Source organism: Vicugna pacos, chromosome 1, assembly GCF_048564905.1.
Source record: "Vicugna pacos chromosome 1, VicPac4, whole genome shotgun sequence".
In the NCBI taxonomy this organism is placed as follows: Eukaryota; Metazoa; Chordata; class Mammalia; order Artiodactyla; family Camelidae; genus Vicugna; species Vicugna pacos.
Window position 1 is genome coordinate 44,473,697 of NC_132987.1, and position 26,278 is coordinate 44,499,974.

At 36.9% G+C, this 26,278-nt stretch overlaps 1 protein-coding gene and 1 long non-coding RNA gene across 4 annotated transcripts in view; one reads left to right on the forward strand and one right to left on the reverse strand.

Annotated features, from left to right (window-relative positions):
* The window catches only part of NLGN1 (neuroligin 1), a 767,045-nt gene that overhangs the window by 13,366 nt on the left and 727,401 nt on the right, over positions 1-26,278 (forward strand). The window contains exon 1 of one of the 2 annotated variants that reach the window (XM_072961083.1): positions 16,027-16,095. The exons of the other annotated variant lie outside the window; for it this stretch is intronic. The gene's annotated coding sequence lies outside the window, so the exon portion shown is untranslated. Of the gene's footprint in view, positions 1-16,026; positions 16,096-26,278 lie in introns of those variants that run through there. 2 annotated transcript variants of the gene reach the window in all.
* On the reverse strand, positions 211-18,661 carry LOC140696388 (uncharacterized). Of its 2 annotated transcripts, none has more exons than XR_012072651.1 (3): positions 18,529-18,661; positions 15,371-15,438; positions 211-503 (listed from the first exon to the last, which is right to left on the reverse strand). It is a non-coding gene; the product is annotated as an uncharacterized lncRNA (long non-coding RNA). The 2 variants fall into 2 exon arrangements; XR_012072653.1 differs by having other exon boundaries at positions 18,520-18,661.

Genomic DNA, 26,278 nt, shown 5'->3' on the forward strand with positions numbered 1-26,278 from the left:
TTTATTAGCACACTGACCTTTTTTATGAAGAAATAGTCAAATGCATACTGTCTTGAGGATAGTGTCTTAAATACCACTCTGACAAAATATTTCAGGAAAATGTATTGATTCCAACTGTCTGCTCTTGGAGGGGAGTTTTCTAGGTCTTCTGTTGTTCTATCTTTGCCAATTCTACCCCAGTTCATAAAAACATTGGGAAGGGAGAATTGCTTCAGTTCTTTCAACAAAAGGACTTTATTCTTAATACTCCTCAGATGCCCCTTCTCAGCCTCTCCCCCAGCTTTGACAGCATCAGGTAAATCTCATTATACACAGTCACAAGAAAGAATGATTGTATCAAGCAAAGTGACCCCCACTGGCTCATGTAATGGCACTTTCTCGACCTGATTACAATAAAGTCGGCAGCGCATAATGCTGGCGATGAGTGCTTTCTTAGGCTCCTTTCCAGGTAACAGTCATTTTCTTCAAGACAGTACTTGATTGTTTGTGGTTAGTGCTACAGACTGAAAAGGGAAAATGAGAATGAAGGTTAGTTGCACTTGACTCCCTGGCAGTACGTACCCTTCTGTTCTCTGTAGTGGACTTTCATTCTCTTCCTGCACTGCCACCCTAGCCAAACTGCCCTCCTGAGAAATTGCTCGTATTTAGTCTGTTTGTGAGGGAAGTGGTTGGGGGAGGGTAGCTGGCGGCATTTAATATGAACTGATCAAATGTTCTTCTGCCTGTGGGACTTTAGTTGTACAAATTTGCCTCTGCTACAAAGAAGCTTGTTTTGTTTATTTTTTGGTTGTTTTATCTACCTGTCTATCTATCCATCCATGCATCTGTCTATTTCATATTTCATTTTTAAAATAGTACTTCCCAGATTTGAAAGAGAGACCATTAATGAAGAAAGGGTCTACAGAAATTTTGCAACTGTCAGGAGTCTGGCCGGTATCCATTAGTACTTCCTCAAGGAGCCTTGGCCCCCAGACGTCTAGAGAAGTTCTGGGCTGAGGCCTTGGGTCAGGTGGGAAGCCCTGGATCTAAAGCTATCAGGTGAGCTGCTCACTCCATGGACAAGAAGGTAGAAAGAGATCTCTTCTCCCTGGGGAGAGGATGAGGGAGAAAGCCACAGTGGCAGTAGTGTGGCAGGAGGCCATCGAAGGCAGAGTGTTTGGTGTGAGCTTTACACAGAGAGGATGCTGCAGAGTGCCTCAGTGGCATTTTTGTACTCAGGTTCCACTGGGATGTGTGACGTATCAGAACAGGAAGCCCAGAGAAAGGGGCTTGTAGGACCTGAAATGGCCATCCTCACACCTTGTTGTCCCTGAGCTGTGTCAGACAGCACTGTGGTAGCTGTACCACTGGCTTAAGAGAAAGGGAGAGGAGTGCCTGAACATTGATTTCAGTGTGAGAAAGCAGATATTTATTATGTAGTACTTGTACCATTCTCTCCAGGCTGCTATCACAGAAATACCATAGACTGGGTAGGTCAAACAACAGAAAAGTTTTTCTCATACTTCTGGAGACTGGGAAGGCCAAGAACAAGGCACCAGAAGATTCAGTGTCTGGTAAGGGCTTCCTGGTTCATAGACAGCTGTCTCGTGGGGTCTCTTAACTAATCTCATTCCTGCGGGCTCCACTCTCATGACGAAATCACCTCTCAGAGGTTCCACCTCTAGATATCATCACTTTGGTGATTAGGTTTCAACATATGCATTTGGGAGGGACACAAACATTCAGTCTATAACTAGACTCTTGTCAATAGTATGCACAAAGCTGGGCAAGGGCAGAGAGCAAGGTGAGTAGAAGACCTGGTCCCTACTCAGAAATGATTAAATGGCTGTATTTGAATTAGACTGGAGAAGGAGCAATCTTAAGGCAGCTAGGATACCAAAGGACTTAAGGGATCAGCGTTTTTGTTTTTTGTTTTTGTTTTTCCTTTAATCTTCCCAGCATTACAGTTATACTTTGTTTAGACGAGGGCACACGGAGGCTTCGGTTTGTCACCTCAGAGGGAAATCAGGAGCTTTAGATAAAAAATTAGAACGACATTGTGTGTTGTATTCTCCATGATTATTTCTGTCTTCCGCTGTTTGTTTCCCTCTGTGATTAGCAGTTAAGCTCTTGAAAGGAAAAGGAGCTGCACACTTACGTCTTTGGGGAGAGCAAGGAAGGGGGATTTGGGGAGCAATGTCTCACTTTGAAGTCAAATGTGTTGGAGCAGGACCACAAGGGGTGGAGTGAGTGATGTTGAGAAGGCTGAAAATGTAGGATCTAAAAAGATAAACGGTAGGAAATAGGAAATCCGACTTGGGAAAGGATTCTGGGAATTAACAGTGGAGAGGCCCTAAGACATCCACATATGAAAAGCTCCATCAAAAAAATCCACCTGGAACCCCTAAACATATACATTGAAATAACTCACAATGAGATGCAGGAGACAAGGGACACTGAAGGAGGAAACTGCAAAGTGAACAGGACTTTTTCTTGGTCTTTGGTTCAGTGTTTATCAAAGTCAGAATACTTGGAGCATTTTGGAAATCCCATTGGTTCTTCAAGCTAATTGTGATTAAAGGGTGATTTCAAATACTTAGATTTACCATTCCTTCAAATAATTACAGTAACTCAATGGTGTATGGTTAAATTCTGGACCTTCAAGTAATGCTTTCAGCAGAACCTCTTGTCAGGTGCAAAATAGGCAAATTTACTGCTCCCTAGTACATAGGGATTTCTATTTAAATCTAAGGAGATGGCAGAAGTTGGGCGAGGGCGATAATTTAAGGCAATTGACAGGCGTTATATCTCTTTCTCTGATCCTTATTTAATTAATTTTTTTAGTCCTCAACAAGTAGTTTAACAGGATGAGGACAAGTTTTGCTTGTTCCTAGAAGCAGTAGGATGAAAAAGAGCTTGATGCAGTGGACAGTGCACTGGACTTAAAGTTGGATGATAGACATATGTAAGTTCTAACTTTGGTGGGAAGCTGCTTAACCTGGCTGAGTCTCAATGTTTTTACCCATCAAATGGAAAAGACGCCATATCCTTGCCTGTTTTGCAGAATAGTTGTAAGGATCACATGAGTCAAGATCTGAAAAGGCATTTTATATACTATTAAGCTCTATATGAATATAGGATACTGTTGAGTATAGCAGAGAAGAAGGCAGCATCCTTTAGCGGAGTCAGGCAGTGGAGTGATTCAAAGCAGCAGCCTTATGGTCAGAGAAATTCACACATTTCAGCTCTACCATCAAGTTACTTAGCCTCCTTATGCCTCAGTTTCCCTATTTATAGAGAAAGATAAGGATAGCTCTAGCTTTGGAGCATTTCAAGGTGAAAGAATGTATGTAAAGCACTTGGTGTGGAGCCTGACAAATAAGGGGGCATAAATAAAATAAATATTAGCTGTTACTAGGTGTGACTACTGTGGTTGACTCTGCTGAGTTTATTTATCCTGGAAATGAAAAACCTATGAACTTCACAGAAAGAGATCCTGAAGCCCAAGCATTATATTTCTGTGTAACACTCACATATATCATTTATATGGTTATGTAGTTTGAAGTATCAAAGGGCTTAAATCTGTATATATTATGGCTAACAATGTACAGGAGGTACATTTTTTTTTTCACTTGGGGAATTTGGTGACCCAGAATTTAGTGTTGTATTATTGGAATCGATCTGTCCATCCATCCATCCGTCCATCCATCCATCCATCCATCCATCCATCTACCCACCCATCTATCTAGTTTTGTGGGTTGCTGTATCCTTCAGCAGTCGTCTGTTGTGTCACATCATCATCAAGAGGGTGAATGAACATCATGATGAATGGACAGACTTGTTTAGCCATAATGAAGGAATCCTGAGAACACCCCTTCCTCGTCCTGTGGCCCCATTGTTTACTAAAGCTGTGAGGCTGCAAAATCCAGTGGTTCACACATGTTTACACAAGAGAAGGGCTGAGGTGTTTATTTCTTCTCCTTGTTTCTATTTTTCTGTTCTTTGCTATTATCCACCTTTATTTTTCTTTTCTTTCCTTTTCCACCCTTGACTTGACCCTGTCTACATTCCTCCCATCCTCTTTTTTTTTCTTTATCAATAGCATAGATAATTTTCTTTCAAGAACCATTATAAATATTATTTATATATTTTGAATATTTTATAATCTTTTGTCAAGTTGTCAGTTTTTTTTCTTATGGTTGCTTATGACTGACAGGTTTGCAAACAAATGCTTAGAGGTGTAATGAATGCAGAACATTTTTTACCCTTATCTTTTTGCCCCACCTAATTTCTAGCCTCTGCAGTTCTTCCCCAAAGCTTATGTCGTAGAGCAATAGCTTTAGGTAGCGCTATAGCAAGGTACTTCCTTGCTGCCTGAGAGCACAAGGGCATACACTAGGTTCTTGAAAAGTTCTGGAATTTGGGGATGCACTGCGTTAGTGATAATTTGATTTCTGCTTGGCTTCCCATTCTTATTTTGTTGTTCATCAGTTGGATACCTGCAATGGAGACCTGCCTAGTTAAGGGATACTTTGACAGAGGATGGGCCTCTCAGCCTTATCTGAGACACTGAGGTCCTGCTCCCTTCTCTCAGCACTCCCTCACTCACGCTAACTCTTTGTCTGTATTGTGGCACATGCTTCTGATTTCCCCATCATCATGTCTGCCCTAACATTGTACGTTTTATTGCCCCTGCTTCTCTTCCTGCCCTGCTCCACGCCCAAGGCTGCACTCTCTAATAGCATTCTGTGCTCTTGCAGCCCATTACCATCTGTCTCCCTCACTTTGTTTAGACTCCAAGAAAGGGAAGTGCTGTGGTCAGAATGCTTGCGTCTTCCCAAAATTCATATGTTGAACTCCCAGTGCCCAGTGTGATGGTATTAGATAGCGGGGTATTTGGGAGGTGACTGTCATGAAGGTGTAGCCCTCACGACTGGTATTAGTGCCTTTATGAAAGAGGCTCTGAAGAGCTCCCTTGCCACTTTTGCCTTGTGAGGATACAGGGAGAAGTCTGTGACCTGGAAGAGGGCCTTCACTGAACCTATCTGGCACTCTGAGCTCAGACTTCCAGCCTTCAGGCTATGAGAAATTTCTGTTAATAAACAACCTGTTCTGTGATACATTGTTACAGCAGTCTGAATGAGTAAGACAGGAGGGCATGTGGCTTTCAGCACAGTATTCCTAATATCAAGCAGATTGAGAGCTTAGTCTTTTGGGTTCTCGTATAAGTTTGAAAGATTGGTGGACCACTCTGATGCCTCTCCCAGTGGCTGGCTGCCATGCTATTTGAAGACTTCTTCCCAACCTGCTGGTAGGTTTGCGTAGACAGGATAGTAAATGTTGTCTGGAGATGATCAGTGATGCTGTGACAGAGAGGGGCACCTGAATTCAGTCTCTAAAGAAGAGTAGGAGTTTACCAGTTATGGAGTTTTGAAGTAGGTCTTAAAGTATTCAAACAAAGGCATGACACTTTTTTACCTGTCGCTAGTATGGTATGACAGTCCTCTTTAAAAAAAAAAAATTCCCAGTGATCTGTGTCATTTGGCTCCAAAAACTTTTTCTGTTTCCAGTGCTCACTCTGAATTGCATGAGTGAGCTTTAGAATCAGATAGAAGTGGTTTCTAATCCACTCTCTGTTTCTGGCCATTCCATGATCCTAGTTAACTAACCTCTTGAGCATCAATTTGTTGCTAAGTGCCTGATATGTTGATGTAGGATGAGCTCAATAATGGTTCATTTCCTTTCATTCTTAGATCAGCTTTTTTTGGACAGATACTGACGTGCTTTCCCAGAAAGTTAGTAATACCTTTCACCAGCAGCTTGATAAGCTAAATATTTCAGGTGACTTCAACCCTGTATCTTTATTCTCATTCTCTAAGCTTTTGTAGAGACTTTTTTTTCATGATTCAGATATTGAAACATTAATTTCCATGTCATGGGCATACATCTCTATTGAGGATCTTTTGTAAATAATTTTTCTGATTTGTCTTTGCATTTATCCTTCACGCCACTATTTTTTCTACCATTTTTCATACTTGATCATTTTCCTTTTGCTGATTTTATTTCTCTTGTCATATATTCTTATTTTCTGAGAGCAATATAATATGAAGAAATTAGACATCAAGATGGAAATCTCTGGAAAAATGGCTGATTAAAAATTCACTGGAAGATGAACAGTTTCACATATGAGTCAGACTGGTTAAGCCATGGCATGTTTTTATGAAAATTCCACTGCAACTGAACAAACAGATGTTTATGAAATTTGTGGTAACCAATCTAGAGATATTTAAACTAAAGGTAAAACCCTCTTTAGTGAGAGATGAAGTGTGACTAGATAGAATTCATAGTGAAAATCGACTAGAATCAAAGAGGTTGATTTGTTCATTCGGCCAAAGATATTTATGATGCTAGGCTCAGTTCTAGGATCTTGGGCTACAGTAGTGAACTAAACAAAAGGAAATCCCTAAGGTCAGAGAGCTCACAGCCAACTTTAGGGGAAACAGACTATACACAAAATGAATGTTATTTATAGAGTGTGTTCAAAGATGGTAAATGCCTTGGAGAGAAAATAATGTGGGGAATTTTGAGTAGGGAAGGTAGCATTTCAGTTCAGAATCAGATGGTCAGAGTAAGTCTCACTAAGAAGGTGATAGCTGGAAAAGACTGGAAGGAAGAGCTCTTTGGGTGGAGACAATAGTCAGTGCAAAATTCCGACAGTGACAGTGTTAGATAGTTAAGTAAGTGGGGGCACCGGGCAGATAGGCAGAGGAGCGGGAGGATGGTCTGGAAGATGGCTTTATGCCCACCTCCAGCACAAAGGGGCTTTGCTTCCTCTAAATGAGTGTCAGCAAGAAACTTGTTAGAACCTGATAGCTGCATCTGTGCAGCAGTGAGAAGGACCTAACTGGATATGACCCAGTGCTCATTGCATTGTGGTTTAATCCCCGCCCCGCCCTCCACCCCGCCGCCGCCATGGGTTTTTCTGTATGCATCATGGGTTAAGGACATGTGCAAAGAGAACAAACATGATTAGGCATTCCAGGGGCAAGAGCTGTCAATCAATCAGAAGACCAGCTTTGAGCAAGAGTATAAGAGGAAGGGACAAATAAAGACCGCTGCTTTCCCTCCCTTGGGTCAGCCTGCCTCCCATTCTTGGAGGTGTACTTTTCGTTTCCTAAATAAATCCTTTTGTATCTTTCACTGCACAACACACCGTCTCCCATCTGAATTCTTATCTTTTGGGTAAGACAAGAACTGAGGTCTTTTTCCTTCCGCTTTTGGGATAACAACAGTATGTTTGGTGTGAAGGTCAAGGAAGCAATTAAGGCAGGAGTTGCTAAAGGGGAGTAAGAGAGAAGAGGTAGGAGATGAAGTCATGGAAGTAAGGGGAGTGGTACAGGTTGGACCTTACCAGCCGCTGAAAGGACTTTGCCTTTTACTCTGATTAAGATGAGTTTATTGAAGGGTTGTGATCAGAAGAGTGATGTAATCTGACAATTTAAAGGGATAGCTCTGTTTGTTGGGTTGATGATAAAGTATAGGGAAAGCAGAAGTGGTTAAGTGGTTAAGCAGGGAGACCAGTTACAACAGTACTGCAGTAATCTAGGAAGACAGTGATACTGTCTTTTACTAGGATGGTGATACAGAGGTGGTTTAAAAAAATGGCTGGATTCTGGAAATTCTTTGAAAACAGAGCCTGCAGGATTTGTTTGTGGATTGAAAGTAGTTTCTGAGAGAAGAGTTGAGTCCAGGATAACTCTATAAAGTTTTTGGCATGAGAAAATGGAATGATGAAATTGCCATCAGCTGTGGTGGAGAAGTCTGAGGGTGGAGAAGGTTTTAAGAAGTGAATGTCAAGAGTTCAATTTTGGACATACTGAATTTGAGTAATCTTTTAGGGATCCAAGTAGAGGTGTCTTTTAGACTGCTGGACAAAAGAATCCGGAGTCCAGTAAGAGGTTCAGGCTTGATACATCTCTCTGTCTCTGTCCCTGTCCCTTCTCTGTCCTTGTCTCTATCTTTGACTCTGTCTACTTCTACCTCTATTTTTATCTCTTTCTCTCTCTCTCTATGTATCTATATAATCTACCTATGTCCATATCTATTTGGGAGTTATTGGCATACAGATGATATTTAAGTCATGAGACTGGATTAGATCACCAAATGAGTAAGCAGAGATAAATGCCCAAGATATGCGTTCCATCTCCCCCCATTCATGAACTGTAAAACTTTAGACAGGACTCTTATCCCTCTGAGTCTCTTTTTTCATCTGTAAAATGGAAATAACAGTATTTTCTTCATGGCATAGGAGGATTCAATAAGATTGTTTGTATAAATACATAGCACCTCACTGGGTTGATTTCATTCTGTTCAGTGATAACCCAACCTTCAGAGATGGCATTGAAGGGCCAAATGAAAAACAGGGCATCAAGGAGCAGCATGATTTTTTTTTTCTTTAACTCACATTTCTTTTGATTTCCCAATTTCTAAATGACTGATTCAGTTCAGAAAATAGTGTCTTTGATCACAAAGCAGACCCCCCTGTCAAGTACAATCTTGAGACTTTGCCCAGTAAATCCATGCAAAAATTTACATGCCAAACAACGTGTTGATTCCTTACTTGGATGTCATTCCAAAACATGTAGGAATCAAGATTGAAAATTAGGGATAGGGAGATAAACTTGGAAATAAAAATTGTATTCTTTTGAATTCAGTATGATTAAATTGATGCTGGCATAGTTCAAGCATAATTACATCACTTTAAAATAGATAGTTGAAGTGAATCTAATGTACTTGGTAGACATACAAGAAAACCCAAGTGTTTATTTTGAAATCTGCAGATACGTTTTTGGAATTTCTTATATGATAAATCCTTTTGTTACCATGGATTGAACTGTAGCATTTCACCTGTATGTTTTAACTGAAGTCCAATAATACCGATACATACTTTTCCAATTTTAAAGTTAAAACTTTTCATGAACACAAACTGGTGGCCTTGAAAATCTATTATTTGGAATTAGTACTTTGTGTTATTTGTTTGTTTATAGAAAATGATCTACCTTTTTGTATTAGGTATTGTATTTGGACATATTCTTCCACGTCACAGGATGTCCCTTGTGTCTGCACAAATTGCATTTGTATGTCATTGATGTAATTGAATTTAAAAATCCTGTTTAAAATTTTAAGTCCAAGAAAATTTGTAGCAGTAGAAAATAAGTTAAAAGAATTTTTCTGATTTTTTTTTAGAAAAATGGTATTTTTCATTTTAAGACTATAGAATTAGACAATCATTTAAAAGTTTACTAATTAAAATTATTTAAAATAGTTCTTGATATGACACTTCAACTCAATTCTCCAAATAATCTATTTACATTTAAAATGAATGTTTTCCTATTTTACTTAATTATTTGAATCAAATATAAGCACTTCTAATTAAATGGAACATTCTCTTTATAAAATTAATAATTCATATTCTGTCACTATGTGGATTTAAATTCTCTCAGAAAATGTTTCAAACACCAATGCTAAATATTTGAGGTTGCTTAGTTTTATGTCCGACACTACACAGATATGTAAAAAATTTATAACATTGCTTGCAACAGTGATTTACAATTTTAAAGATAGGATGTCAGATCTCTATCAGTTATACAATTTTGTAACTTAATAGCAGATATTGCATAAAGATATGAATAGAATGCACAACATAAAAAATTAAATTAACTATATTCTTTAGATGTTTTGTTTCTTCTTTAAAACTTTTTTATAAATTTTCTGCCTCCTTATTAACTCTCTAGTTAAGTTTTCTTCACAACTTTTTATAGCTTTTGTTATTTTTATTAAATAAGAAACACATACTCATTTTATATTAGAAAAGAAACAGTGCAGATAGAAAGTAAAACTATAGAATTCTACCATCCTGAGATAACTTTTTAAAAAAATCTGTTTCTGTCATAAGACTCCCCTCTTTTTTTTTCATTGTTTTTTTTTTTTTCCTAGCAGGGAAGAGGTAATTAGGCTTATTTATTTGCTTTTTGATGGAGGTACTGGGGATAGAACCCAGGACCTTGTGCATGCTAAGCACACACTCTGCCACTGAGCTATAGCCTCCCTCTCCCCCAAGGTAACTTCTTATACCCATTCAATTTCTCTGTCTTTTATTCTTTAATTCTCTGCTTCTGAGAATTAAAGAGTATAGATACTATATGTACGTGTGCACACACACACAGACACACACAGAGTTTTAAATATAAAAATGACCCATTAATGCTCTGTCATACATTTACTTCTTGTATTTATATGTGAAATATTAGGTGACATGACTATTAGTTTATTATTTAATGGCATAATGTATAACACCTAATTACTTGATTCTTTTCATTGTTTCTATTCTGTTTTTCCTTGTATCAACAACTAGCATGACGTATGCATCGTACAGTTGTTTGATTATTTCCTTAGGGTAAATTCTTGGTGGGAAATTTTTTGGAATTTTTTAGTTTTCACTCTTTTTAATATATTTCCCAACATGCTCTCCCTAGTGGTGGTGGCCATATATAATCCCTCTGGCAAAGGTTTAGTATGCCCTCTTTAATAGTGGACATTACATCCTTTTTGGCATTTGCCAATCCAATAGATGTGATCTTCTTTCTCGTTGCCTAAATTGGAAAAATCAACTACTAATTATTTAAACACCTTAAAATATACTTATTAGCTGAATGAATTCCATCTTTGAGATTTATCACTTTTTCGAATCTGTTTTCCTTTTATTCTGTTGATGGAAATATTCATCGCCTTTATGGTTTCTTTCTTTGACATCAAGCTTAGATTCTGTGACACAAAATTATACATATTAACATATATATTCTTTGGATACCTTTATGATTTGAGTTTTTACAATTAAATTTTTACTTCATATAGAGCTTGCTTTTTTGTGAAGCATGAGATAAGGATCTAAATAGCAGTATTGAAGAGCCCATCTTTCTGTACTAATTTGAAATATGTTTTTTATTATGTACAAAGTACTTACATGTATATACATCTTCTGAACTTTTTCTTCATTATTTTTTTTTACTGATCTGTTTATTTGGAAAAATGCTACATTGTTGTAATTTGTTGTATATTTCTAATACATTTATAATATTAAATAATACAAGCCCTGTCTCTTAGTCCTCTTCTTTTTAAAATATTTTCTTTATATCTCGTCCAGTCTTTCTTCCAAATGAATTGTAGCATCTTTGTTAGGTTAAAAATAACATTAATAGAATTTTATTAATCAAATAAATTTTAAATAATCTTTATGTTATTGAATTTTCAGAATCGGAAACCCAGTCTACCTATTAACTTTTTCAAATAATTTTTTATACACTTTTTACTTTTAAACAAGCTTAAACTTACAGAAAAATTGCAAGCAGAGAACAAACCCCTATTTTTCTCCTCAGCCATTAGAAAGTAAGTTGCCCATTTCCCCTTGAAATACATTAGTGTGCATTTCCTAAGAATAAGGACATTCTTCTTCCTAATCACAATACAGCCATCAAAGTCAGGAAATTAACAGTGATAAATTACTTCATCTAATTCTCAGACCCTGTTAGTTTTTGTCAAGTGTTCCAATAATGTTCTTTATAACAAAAGATCCCGTTTAGAGTCATGTTTTGTATTTAGTTGCCATGTCTCTTCAGCCACATTCAGTCTGATACAGTTTCTCAATCTTTCTTTGACTTCATAACCTTGACACTTTTAAGGATTATAGGGCAGTTGTTTGGTAGTCAGTTAGTTTGTCTGATGTTTCCTCATGATTAGCTTTAGGGCATGCACCTTTAGGTGGAATATTACAGGAATAATCCTATGTTGTTCTTCTTCATTGCGTCCTCTCAGGTGGCACTTGATTAAAGTGATATCTGCCAGTCTTCCTCTCTGTAAAGTTATGTTTTCCCCCTTTGTAATGAATAATTGTTTTGAAGGAGATGTCTTGACGTTACATAAATATCCCGTTCCCGGCTAACTTTTAATTAATTGACCAACTAATTTTTATTACGATGCACTCATATTTAATTTTATTTAATGGGTGATGGTAAGTTGCTCTCATATTTTTTCTTTTTATGCTCAAATTTCCCCATATTTGACCAGTGGGAGCACTTCAGGGTGGATCTTGTGGCCTTGTGGCATACCTCTGTCTTGCTTGAACCAATAATAAATACCTTACTTTCTAGCACAGTAAGATGTTCCAGGCTCATATTATGGTTTCCTTTGTCCAGCCCTGAAACCAGGCATTTCTCTAAGATGTACTATTTCCTTTTTGTTGTTGTTGTTATTAACACTTCATTTAGTTTCTCTTGGGAAAATAGTAGTTTTGGGCAAGTAGGGAGTCAATATGTTTTTAGTCAGGCTACTTTTCTTATCAAATCTAGCAAATAGATATAATATACAAAATCTTTATCATATATGATATAAATAAATGATCTTATTTTCATGGCATCCTTAGTGACAATTTTCATTAAATCAATATCTGTACGCATTTTTGTTCCCATTTTGGTAATTAATTTTCTTCTGCATGAAATTTTGGAAATAAAATAGACTTTTATTTTTAGAGCAGTTTTGGGTTCCATACAAAATTGAACGGAAGGTGCAGAGACTTCCCATACACCCCTTACCCCCACAGACATATAGTCTCTCTCATTATAGCCACCTCACCAGAGTGGTGAGTTTGTTAAAATCGAGAAAACTACCATGACAAATTACTGTTCCATAAAGTCCATATTTACGTTAGGATTAATTCTGGAGGTTGTACGTTCTACAGGTTTTGACAAATGTGTAATGAGAGGTATTTACCATTGTAGTGCCATACAGACTAGTTTTACTGCCCTAAAAATCCTCTGTGCACTGCCTATTTATCCCTCCCTCTCTGCTAACTTCTGACAGCCACTGGTCTTTTTACTGTCTCTATAGTTTTGCCTTTTCCAGAATGTCATATAGTTGAAATCATACAGTATGTAGCATTTTCAGAATGGCTGTTTTCACTTAGTAATATGCATTTAAGATTTCCCTATGTTTTGATAACTCGTTTCTTTTTAGTGCTGAATAACATTTCATTATCTGTATGTGGCACAGTTTATTTATCTGTTCTTCTATGGAGGGGCATCTTGGTTGCTTCCAAGTTTTGGCAAGTATGAGTAAAGCTGCTATAAACATCTGTGTGCAGGCTTTTGTGTGAACATAAGTTTTCAACTTCTTTGGATCAATACCAAGGAGCGTGATTGCTGGATAGAATGGTAAGAGTATGTTTAGTTTTGTAAGAAGCTGCCAAACTGTCTTCCAGAGTGGCTGTATCATTTTGCATTCCCACCAGCAATGAATGAGAGTTCCTGTTGGTCTGCATCCTCAGTAGCGTTTAGTGTTGTCTGGGTTCTGATTGTGGCCATTCTAATAGGTGTGTCGTAGTATCCCATTGTTGTTTTAATTTATATTTCCCTGATGACATATGATACAGAACATCTTTCCATGAGTTTATTTTCCCTGCGTTTGTCTTCTTTGGTGAGGTGTCTGTTAAGGTCTTTGGCCTATTTTTAAATTAGGTGGTTTGTTTTCTTATTGTTGAGTTTTAAGGGTTCTTTGTGTATTTTGGGTCACAGTCCTTTATCAGATGTATATTTTGTAAATATTTTCTCTCAGTCTGTACCTGGTCTTCTCATTGTCTTTTACAGAGTCTTTCACAGAGCAGATGTTTTTTAATGTTAATGACGTCCAGCTTGTCAGTTACTTCTTTTCATGGATCACACTTTTGGTGTTGTATCTAAAAAGTCATTACTATACCCAAAGTCATCCAGATATTCTCTTATGTTATCTTCTACGAGTGACAGTTTCTTTTGAGAGGAAAATAATATTTAAAAGTCAAGATCTGGGTGCCAGATATTACTATTGGAGTGTCACCCCCTCCAGCCTCTTTGTAGACTGAGCTGAGGAATATATATTCACAAACATTTACATACATATTTCTGTATCTTTCTACCTATGTAAAACGATCAATTTACATTAATACTTCAAATTCTAATCAAACACCATGGAATTCATTCTGGCCTTGTTCCTCTGCATATTTGCAAATTTCTTATCTATTAGTGAGGAACACAGCTTCCAATTCTTAAGATATTACTCATTTGATCAGTTCTCCTGAATGAAACCAACTGCCCATCACTGCCACTGCTCCTTCTTCGGCACCAGTGCCCTGCTCATCCCACTTGGGTTCTGACAGTCTTCATTGGTCTGCTCTCTGCAGACCCTCCTCATCTCCTCTGGGCACTAACAGCCTGTGTCTGGGCTTGCCCCTCTGCGGATGCTTTCCTCATCCTGCGAATGCTCTGACTCCCCACACTGGGTTGCCTCCTGTGTGAAACCTCTCCTCAACCTGCTAGGGTCTGACACCTTGCTCTGGGCTGTCGGGGATCCATGCCCTTGCTTTACCCAATTACTTTGATTTAATTGTTAATAAGGAAAAAATAAGGGGAGGGAAGATAGCCAGATTTTTTATGTCCCTCAGTAAACTTTATGCTTTGTTGTTAGTTTTTTTTGTTAGATTCCTAGCCATCTTATATTTTTGTTTGTATTGTGAACACTTTTTTCCTATTTTCATGTAATTTTTTGTATATAGAAAAGTTTTATTTATACATTGAGTGTTTATAACCAATCATATTCTTAAGCTCTTCTATATAGATTTAATCATTTTCAATTTGGGAATCATAATTTTATCTTCAAATAGTGATCTTTTTGCTCTTTCCTCATATGTGTTTAATCGGACTTTTTCAAGACCATAAATTTCTTATCATTTTATGCATAATGGAAGTTTTCTTAAATAGATAGAAGTTCTTTGCAGTTGGAAAACTCTTAGCTTAGGTTGTGTAATTTGTATTTGTAGAAAAAAGTTATTTAAATGAAAGTGTCCACAAAATTTATTGCTTTAGTATTAAGATAGATTTCTAATTTATATTCTGATTAACATATTAACAGATATGCAATTACTAAGAGTGAGGGCCTTTTAAATATATTTAAGAATCAGTTATTTAAGCTTAGATTTTTTTTCCTCTCAGACTGTAGAGGTAGAAGATCCGTGATTACACAGAATTCTAGAATCTACTAAATCCAAAATCCTTAAATAGAAGGTGGGGGTCAGGTGGGATGGGGAATTGATGAATTAAAAATATTTATTATGATTGACTCAGACAATTTTAGACTTACTTGAATTACTCAAAATATTCTTTCCTCAAGTTTCCATTAATTTCGTAAAACCGTCCACAAGTACCAAAAGCACAGCAGAGTTGAGTCTGATTTTCATACTCTTGTTCTGAAATAATACACGACCTCTTTGCAGGAGTGGTTTCCAGGTTTTAACGTGCATATGAATTACCTGTGTTGGGGCTGGGGATTTGCATTTTAATCAAACAGTCCAGCTGACTGCAGGTCCGTGGGCCTCACCTAAGAAACACGGATTTAGAGTGAGACAGTGTTTAAATACATGTTTCAACGAGTACACTTTTGTTCCAAGTAGAGACAAACAGAAGTTTTTTTTTCCAATGAGGATATCAAAACTCACAGAACAGAGGTTATTGTGCAGTTGGAGTCAACTGCGCTCTGCTTTCAGAGTAGTCTGTTGATGTTCATCGTCTCTCTGGGACTAAGAGCTAAGTTCCTTGAATGTTCCAATCCTTTTTTTTTAGATTTTTAGAAAAATGACACAACATGAAATAGTCTAAAAGGAGTTGCAAAGCGACTCTAGTCTTTAGTAATTTATCCAATTTTCAGTGTTTCAGAAGCTTTCTTCCAGCCAAGAGTTAAGTTCAGAATTATCTGTGAATAGCTACGAAGTATTGGCTGTTGCTTGAAATTTCCTAAGTATAGCCTATGTTTTGAGGGAAATTACTTGGTCATTTAGTCTAATGTAAAACTGAAAAGGTGGTCTGACTTTCGCCCAACAATTTAAAATATGTTAGTGTTCAGTACTGTGTAACTAATGCTCTACTTTCTCTGTTGGTCCCTTTGCTTTCTGTCACTTCTGAGGGTCAGAGCTGTGAAGCTTAAGGCCACTCAGCTTCCAAATTTGAGACAAATCCCCCAGGGCTCACTGGAGTGGCAGTAAGTTCTCACAGTTTGATTTCCTTTCAACCACTGAAGTGTTAGAAAAGCAGCAACAAAGGCTCCCACGGATAACAGCAGTTTCGTTTCCTGACTGTCCACCATAGTGGTGACTTACCTCTCTTAATCCATTGATTTTTTTGTTGTTGTTGAATAATTTTAATACTTTTCTTCATATAATACATGGTAGGGTTTTCACAAACAGGCACAATCCTTTAACTGTGCTTTGAGTCTAGCCATTGTTTCTCACATTTCCTCCTTTTATCCCCATCATCTGCCGTAGAAGAGTTGATTTTATTTTTAAAGATTTCTTTACCCTTTTAAGCTGTTACTTTCACTTTAAATGTATGGTGTTTTATGTTATAAAGTTAGATCCTCTTTTAATAGTATAGATATGAATAAAAAAAACCCTCTTGTTCACTGGAACATTATTTTGTGATATTTAAGCATCAGTTCAATAAAAGAAAGTCATTTGTAGGGAAAAATGTAGTATAGTTTATGCCATGCATTCAGTCAAGAAAGAAGGCTAACATTTTTAATGAGGGAGGGGTATTACAAAGGAGAAATAATAGCCTTCGGGTCAGACGAAAACCCTAGTACCCAGCTGCTCTGCTTTTTGTAACTCTATTCCAAAACGGACTAACTTACAATGACAAGGACAAACTCAAACAACGTGTGATCTCCATTACTAGCAGTATTGTTCTTATTTCTGAATATGATTAAAACTCCCTTTTAAATCAACTTATGAAATACTAGGTACTTTCTGAACAAAAAGAAATTATTATTATATAGCCTTTGCTAAGAAATTAAGAAATCAGTTTTAAATGACTGACGTTAAAAGCAAAGCAATTTCTCATTATCACCGTTCAAAGACATTACTAAAGAAACATCTAGAGTATATTTCCCAATATTCAAATTATTTCAGAGTCTTTAGAAACAAACAAAAAACTGCTACTCATCACATATTTTCTATTTGGTCTGGTTAATGGCTCATTCTTTGGCAAGTAATGCATGGCACACCTAGGAGTTCTGGAACGTATTTTAATAACTCTGAATTTCCTACCACTTGCTCATTTCCTACCATCTCTCATAATTTGGGGACCCCATGCTATAGGGAAGCCAAATGGGGAAGGCTCTGTTTGTGCTGAAGAGAGTTGATTTCTTGGCATGGTTTCACTATGCATCCCCTTAGTGCTATATATAATATATCTACTGGTGATTATCTTTCTGTGACCCTACCCCACCCAGATCTGTCCTGCCCATCTCTGTCCTGTTCTATTTCCTGGGAGGATGCCCTTGACCTCTTTGAGCTGCATTTAGCCAGGCTCCCTGGACAGCTAGGTTCCTGTTTAAATGCAAGATTCAAGTCAATGGCAAGAGAATAGAGGGCAGTAGGAGAGAGAGTTTGGGTTATTTTTTCCCCAGTCTTTCCCTCTTTGGGCCATGATTTCTAGCATCCTTCCATGACTACACCAAGTTTCTTTCTTTCCACCCTCTAGCTCTAACTGTACTCCAGTGACACTATGTATTCCTCTTGCTCCATTTCAGGAAGTGACTTCTTCAGTTGCTATTCTCTGGGTGCTGCAGCATTCCTTTTTGGTTCCTTCTACCCTGTCCACACCTCTATAAGCTGTCCTTTATTAAAATCCTCTGAGTTGGATTCTGATTCCTGCATGTTCCACATAGCAAGTACCAGAAATATGATGCAGTATATGACACATTTGATGGTCAAAATTCCATTCTTGGATATAGAAGTAAGGTGGGAAACCTAAGGAAGAATCTCAAAATATAATTTACCTAGAAAGTGCTTATGTTTGAAATAGCTTGACTCTTGCTCCCTACTGCTCCTCAGCGCCTGCTTTCTCGGAGACCACCACCAGGTCCTCAGCTCCTGGCGTTACCCACCCCCCACCCCCACCACCACAGCCCCTCCTGTGGCAGTAACTGCTGCTTTCACCTTCACTGCTGCTGCCAGGACCCACTGCCTACAGTGATCAGAAGCCTTTCCAGGTGGGATGAAGGAAGATTAGGCTTTTTCTGGAACACTGGTAAAACGCAGTTGAAGCTGTAATGAAACATGCTTTAGACGTTATCTAGCACCCTTGTGTGCAGCCACTGCACTGCCGTCTGTTGAATCTTGGTGGATATGATGTGGTTTCTAATCCCAGTTGTGCTCTTGGTACTAGGCTGGTAGTTGGTTTTCCCTAGTCTGATCTGACTTTTTATTTGGCTTTTTGGAATTATCCTTTTCTCATTTGTCTACTCATTTTTGATTCTCTTTAAATCCTAACCTGCAGACCATGCTACCCTCTTTGTCTCCTCTATTGCTGTTCCTACCACCATCACTCTTGACGTAGCCTCTGGGGATGCCTTTACTTTTACCGCCACCAACCCCTGCCCTTCACGTTCCCCTCCACAACCCACCACACACACTTGTGCCACCATGCTGCTGCTCCTTGGTCCTCCATCGTTGCTCTTCTTGAGTCTGCCTTCGCTACTGTCGGTCACCCTTCAGCTACTGCCACGATTATCTCCACCACCAACTCTTTCTTACACCAACTGTCAATTTAACAGTCTGTTTCCTTCTGCATGTCAGCCCTTAAAGTGACCTCCCAGATACCTAGTTCCCAGAGATTATGGGGTTTTGTATTTTAAATTTTGTTTTTAACACTGCAGACAGTACAAAAAGAGGTTACTTCTCAAGGATTCATTAGCCTGGGGTTTATAGCAAGTGCACAAGAATATATTTTTCTCTAGAGGAAACAGGAATACACCTTTGATCACCTGATTATTTTGAGGTAAGTTTAATTTTTACAGTGTGTTTTTTTCCCTTCCTTTGGGCTCTGTTTCCAGACCAAAGCCCTGTTCATTTGACAGTGGAGAAAATCTTATATCCTGGATGCATGAATGTTTTGTACATTAAAGTTTCAATAATAGAAATTCAATTTCCTAGTTAAAACAGGAGCAGAATTTAAATAAGATGATGAAAAACTGAATCATATACATATTAGCTTTCCTATTAAAATAATATAAAGAAAAAATGACAGAAATGAAGGAGATAACCAAAACAAAGAGACCTGCCAACTTTCTTCAGAAAAATTTCCCTAGGTTCTGGGCTATACCACTAGTGTTGGGGTTACACATACAGTGTACAGCCTTCCCTATGCAGTGTATAATATAGCACTTAAAAAAATTAACATGATATTGCAAAATGAACATGATCCTGGTATCTGTTAATACTTAGGAATCAGTGAGAAAAGTTTTTGCTTACTTTTATAATTTCATTTTCAAAGTTTAGGGTTACCATTTTTAAGAAAGCCATAGACAAACTGTAGAAGATTTAGGGAACATTCAAAATGACTCAGGAGTTTTAAAATGGGACCTCTGAAGAAGGCTTAAAGGAATTAGAATTATTCAGTAGAGAGAAAGATGAAGGTACAATTGCCTTCGGGGGATTAATGGGCACTGAATGTTCCTTTTTCTCCCTTGAATGTAAGAAGAGGGAACAGTGATATATGTTAGTAAGAAAAGTGAAAAAACAGTTTCTATGTGGACATTTTTAGAATTCTCTTTTCTGAAGTTCTTCAAAAATAGACTTATCGGAAAAAATTTCCAGCATTTCCCAAATTACATTCAGTAGAGACTTTTTTTTTAAAGAAACTCATTTTTCTAAGATTTTCTTGGTCAATGATGCTCAGGAAATGTTGCATATCCCATTCTCTTGTTGGAGGTGAGTGATACACATTAGCCGTTGTAGGCTCTGAGAAGTCCTGGAAAGAAAGGAGCTTGTTGGAGTCTAATACTTAGGCAACAATGTTTATTTGCACAAGGAAAAAGAAATTCCCCCATAACACACGTTACATTCTTTAGTTTTCTCTTTAACACCTGTTTAGGAAGCACTGATTTAAATAAAGCCTGTAGAATGAATTTCCAGACCTGTTGAGGCTCACTGTTGGCTGTTAAGATTATATTAAGAAATGGTTAAGAACGTGTGGAATTTAATCCAAAGGATGGATGGGAGTTAAATAAGAAATAAGTAGGAAACTATACAAAGGAATTACTGGAGGTTTAGTAAATGCTTTATGCTTCTATCCCCATGAAATACGTGTACCAGGATGGAGAACACAAGGAAAAATGTGCTGGTTCCACATATTTGGAGAAGCTCAGGTTTATTTTATACTGTTAAAAGCATTCTCCGTGCACTTGCAAAATAATGCATATGACGTGTATGTTAAATTTATTAAGCCACCAGGCCCTGATGTAAACGCTTGGATGCCTTCTGCATTAATCTAATTGTAGTATTTTGAAATAAACCTATTTTTATTACAGAAAATTTTACTGTAAAAAGTTGAGGTGTGTATTAGCCCTTTCAACTTCAAAATCATGACACTTGCATTTAAATTATGTGAAAATATGTATAAATAACAATTAGCTTAAAATTGGAGGAAAGAAAGTGTCCTTATAGGTTGGAAAAATGCCAACAACATTTAGGAGCTAATTCTGTCACCTAGTTTCCTTCTTGCAGTGATTTATGTTGAGTACATTGTCAATTTGCTCTTGATTTTAAAATCATTAAATATTGAAAACTGTAATGCTGCAAAGAACTAGAAAGGATTTTTCAATGTATGAAGAGTATTGAGTTACTATAGTTGTATTTAAAATGGGTTGAATGGTTATTTTTCTCCTTTGAAATACTAATTTTATTTTTCATCTAATTCTTTCCGATTATTTTCATTCTAGGATTAGCTTGGTTTAGTCCCTCCTTTTAACAAAGGATATCCATATACAAGGATCACATTTCCCTTGTATCCATCTAAAAATAATGCATAACAGGCAAAGTGTGTAGTATTCTCCAGGGAAGGAGAGACTCCTACAGACTAATTTTTGAAACTTCGCTTTTTACGCCATAAATGACTGTATAAAGATGTCTGTGTTAAAGGGTTTAAATTTCATGAGAGTTTTCTTGTATATGTTCAGTAATTAATGAATCTTTACATTAGACTTGAAACAACTATAGAATACATTTTCATGATTATATTAAAACTTAAATTACATTCTTTTTGAAATGTACTTGATTTATTAAAGTTTTACAAGATTTCATGACAAGCACTACGAGAGACAATGAGACCTAGGGTTCTTGAATTTAAGAATATTAATAACCTATCTCTTTTTAGTAGTAGTTATAAATCTTTTAAAATTTATACTCTGCCTGATTTTATATATGTGTGTGTGTATATATGCATGTACACTTAATTAAGCCAGCAACCTTCAGTATTAACAAAATATAATATAATTTTATAACTCTGTATAACCAGTTTAGAGGAATGACAGAGTGATTTGAAGCTAGTTGGCGTAATAAAGCATTTACATCACTAACCTTTCTGGGGGGTGAGGTTAGTTATGTATTTTAAAGGGGAAACACAAAATTTTAAATTGAATATCCTATTTTTTTTCCCTTTGATAACATGTATTCATAAAAGGATAAATTGAAGCTTTTGTGATTAAGTTATTGTTTTTTTAAAAAATGTACCTTACTTCCAATACTGTTTTACACAACTGTACCAGTTTTGATTTCTGTTGCTTTGAGATTGTTCTAATGAGAAGGGAGAAAGGAGTAAATGATGTATACTTCTGTTTGCAGTATCGATGAGATTCGGCCTCGAGCCTCTGTAGGTCACCTGGTTGACTACATAGAACCTCTGGGTATATGCTGCCCCATAGCAGATCTTTTAAATTTACTTTCAGACTTAGACTTTGAATATCTAATTCTCAACTGATAGCAATATGGACTTTTCTGACAGTTTATGAATTTCCATTGCTTTCGGAGGAAAAAATTGTAAACACTAATGTTAAGCTGGGAATTTTTTCTAGAGAACAATTTCATTGTATTTTCTCAGTAAAAAGACTTTTATGCAAGTTAAACCTGTAACCATTAAGTACTGAAAATTGTAATGCTATAAAAACACCAGAAAGGATCAAATTCATTCAAGGTAATGCACTTTTGATATAGATCATTTATATCTACTCGTACTTACTCATTGACAGCATGTCACTCTGTAAATGATGACTTACTTAACTGACAGTGAACATACTTTCTTGGCTAATCAGCTGTAAACGATTGAATTGACACTTTGATATTTATATGCTCGTAATTTTTGTTCCACTTAATTTTTGATGATACTGATATATAATTTCAACTTGAAAAAAATCTACGAAAAATACAGTTTGAAAAACATAGCACATACTGGGCATCTTTTAACAGATCTTGGCGTCATTACTAGAATACCGTACAAAAATTATAGATATTCAAAATTACAGTCCTGTTCATAAAACTCTGACTTAAAACATCTTTTCAGAAAGTTCAGTGTCTGCTTTTTTAAGGTTATTATGAAATCTCTTTCATATTTGATAGTATGTTGTATGCCTAGGTACAACCACTGATAGGTTTCTATGGCTACCTCTCTGTGTAGCAGAAGGAGAGCAGGTAATGCTGCTCATCAGAATGGATAGACTCTAATACCCGTAAAATGGAAGATAAAACTTAGGCTTCTGCTTGAATCAAATGAGATACTGATGTAATTTCCTGCAAGTTCAGGGATTCTCTTCTTCCAGTCTTGACACAGTACCTTTTGCATAGTTGACTGATGATCTAGGTATTAACAACTGTTACTTTATGTACAGATGTGTAGATTTTGGTCTTTAAAAACTGCCCGCCCCTGACTCTTTTCATTATATAAAAATAAAATCAAAACCCAGAAATATTTCTTCTTTATTTTACTTTCTTCAACTTAGTTGCCTTGAAGAAAACAGGTAATGATCAAAAAGGTTAACATTGAAAATGCCCTGATCATATTGGTTTATTTTTTATGATCTCTTATAAAAGCTTCAAAGGCTAGATATTCACAACCATAGGCTTCAGGATCATACTGAGATAATGAGTTTATTTACATACATGTGTATATTATATTTTATAGTTTATTAAAAATTTTTACATGTTTGGTTTTGTGTTTTGTTCCACTGCTTCAGAAATGCAAATTGTAAGGAAATATGTAAAGAAAACTTACTCATGTGAAGAACCATCATGGTTTCCTGTCAATCAGTGCCTTTTCTTTTATTTGATATTGTAGTAGAATGATCTGTTCCATATGTATAGCATTTCCAGGTTAATTAAAGCTTAATTCACAGGCTCAAAACAACATTTCAGGGAAGATGTCCATGTTTCAAATTACAAAAGCAAAACCTGAGACTTGGAGAGATTAGGTATTTTGCCCATGATCACACAGCTTGCAAATGGCTGAACTGACTCCAGTTTTGAACTTGTTGCCCTCCCCATGCAGTGAGCTCAGTTGTTACCCTCCGCAGTAATACACTGATGCTTTCAGATCCCGCTGAGGTATGTTGGACAGTTTTCTTAAACACTAAATGACTTCAGATTGCTAAGCCTTTGGAACCATTGTGCTTTTTGTAGATCAGCAGCCTTCTTCTCCATCCTTGGTTGATTCCGCTGGGGTCTGTTTTCTTTGTGTTTGCACCAGGGCAGCTGAGCACTGTTGGAGGAGATCAGAAAACAGGAATTTGGGGCCACTTTAAATTCACAGTGACCAACCTTAGCTGAGCTCTTAGCACAGCCTTAGCAATTCTGTGGCCCTTCTCTGGTCTCCTGCTCTGTGCAATGAGGATTTCATAGCTTTTCCACCTTAAGCAGACATTTGATCTATCCCTCCTCTCTCTTACTGTGAATAGATGACCCCTCTTTCTGCTTTACAAAGAAAATAAAAGCTATCAGATATAAACTCCTGTCAACTTTCTTGCCAGCATTCACATTTGAATTTTCTTACTGCTGCATTAAAATGAAACTCATATTTTGTTGAAAAGTTACAATATATAAACTTTATTCTATGCATTGTGTGTGTAGATATGAACAAGCTAAACTAGTCTCCTGGTCTCATGGAGTTATCATTCTATAGTAGAGACAGAGAGAAGATTCCTATATAAATTAAATGTAAATCACAATTAAAAAGTGGTAAGTTCTAGGAAAACAATAGAGGAGGTATGGGAGAAGGCAGCACTTACTAGAGTGGCAAGGAAAGGTGCTTCTTGGGAAGCAGTATAGCGTGGTGGTTAAGAATATAGACTGAGATCCAAATTCCACCACTTATTGTCTGGGAAACCTTGAGCAAGTTACTTAAACTCTGTTCCTCAATTTCCTCATTTGTAAAGTTGGAGCCTTAATAAGACCCTTATAATAAGGTTATTGTGAAGATTAAATATGTGCAATGTGTTTAGAATAGTGCCTGGATTATAGGAACTGTTCAATGATCACAGCTATTGGAGCTGTCAAAGATCCATTAGCACTCAAAAGAGTTCAACTGAAGAGAGTTTAATGAAGTGGGTATTTATAGAGGCATGGACTTAGCTAAGGGAACTAGCAGGATATGGCAGATCACCCAGGTGGGGAGCCATTATTCCCTTTAAGCCCAAAGACAAAGAGAAGGAATGATATTATTTACCAGAGCTTGTAGGAGGGAGCAGTAACTATGGTAGAAATTTCCCCCTAACAAGAGCTGACGTAATGGAGAAGCTCGGCCACTGTTTGAAGAGTGGCTTCAAAAGAAAGAAACTGGTAATATCCTGATCTCTCTCTTCCTACTCTTCAGTCTCCTGACAATGTTCACTATCAGGGTATCCACCTAGAACTCAGGGACAGGAGAGTTTAGATGGGCCATCATTGGAGGCCATCCTTCTAAGACACAGAGCAAGGGAGAGAAGGGTCGAGAATAATTTGGGGAAGACAGTAGACAATCAGCTGTCGTCATCATTGTCATCATCATTGCCATCATTATTATTATTTTGCCATTTTAAAATTGACAAATTTTATTTTTTAAAGAAATAATTCAGGTTTTACTTTTCAACTTTTTAAATTAGAAAATCTGCAAAAAAATGTATAGAAAGTGCCTATAATCTTCAAACCCAGTTAAATTTATGCCATTTCAAAATTGTCATATTTTGTTATTTGCTTTATTTTAATGGTTTGATATGCATATGCACTGGGAAATCATTGTCATTGTCATAAACTATATTTGAGCTGAGAAGTCAGGCTGTTCAGAGATCAGGAGAAATAGTACCAGAAAGAGAGAGAAGTAGGTGTCAGTGCTCTGGAGTTGGCTTGCTGCACTGGTTGTGCACATTTTGGAGAGGTTGGTATTCACGGAGGCTGTGTTCACAAAGTGGAGGGATGAGTGTGGTTTGAATAAAATAAATGAGGGAGAGACACAACTGAAGAGACAGACAGGGCCAGGTTATCTAGGTTCTTATAAGTCATGCGAAGGAGTTTGAATTCTATTTTAAATGTAATAGGAAGGCCCTGAGATTTTAAATGATGAAGTGGCTTGATCTGGTCTATATTGATAAAAGACCACTTTGTGGTATTTTATTTTATTTTTTTTAATTGAAGTATAGTCAGTTTACAATGTTGTGCCAGTTTTCTGGTGTATAGAGTAATATTTCAGTCATACATATATGTATCTTCCTTTTCATATTCTTTTTCATTATAGGTTATAGGTTACCTACAAGATATTGAATATAGTTCCCTGTGCTATATAGTATGAACTTGTTGTTTGTCTGTTTTATATATAGTAGTTCGTATCTGCAAATCTTGCACTCCCAATTTATCCCCTCCCACCCTCTTCCCCCACTGGTAACTGTAAGTTTGTTTTCTATATCTGTGATTCTGTTTCTGTTTTATAAATAAATTCATTTGTGTCTTTTTTTAAGATTCCACATATAGGTGATATCATATGGTAGTTTTCCTTCCCTTTCAGGCTTACTTCACTTAGAATGACAACCTCCAGTTCCATCCATGTTGCAGCAAATGGCATTATCTTATTTTTTATGGCTGAGTAGTATATATACTAATATATATATATATATATATATATATATATATATATATATATACCACAACTTCTTTATCCAGTTATCTGTCGATGGACATTTAGGTTGTTTCCATGTCTTGGCTATTGTAAATAGTGCTGCTGTGAACATTGGGGTGCATGTATCTTTTTAGGTTAGAATTCCCTCCAGATATATGCCCAGGAGTGGGATTGCTGGATCATATGAAGTCTATTTTTAATCTTTTGAGGAATCTCCATACTTTTTTCCATAACAGCTGCACCAAACTACA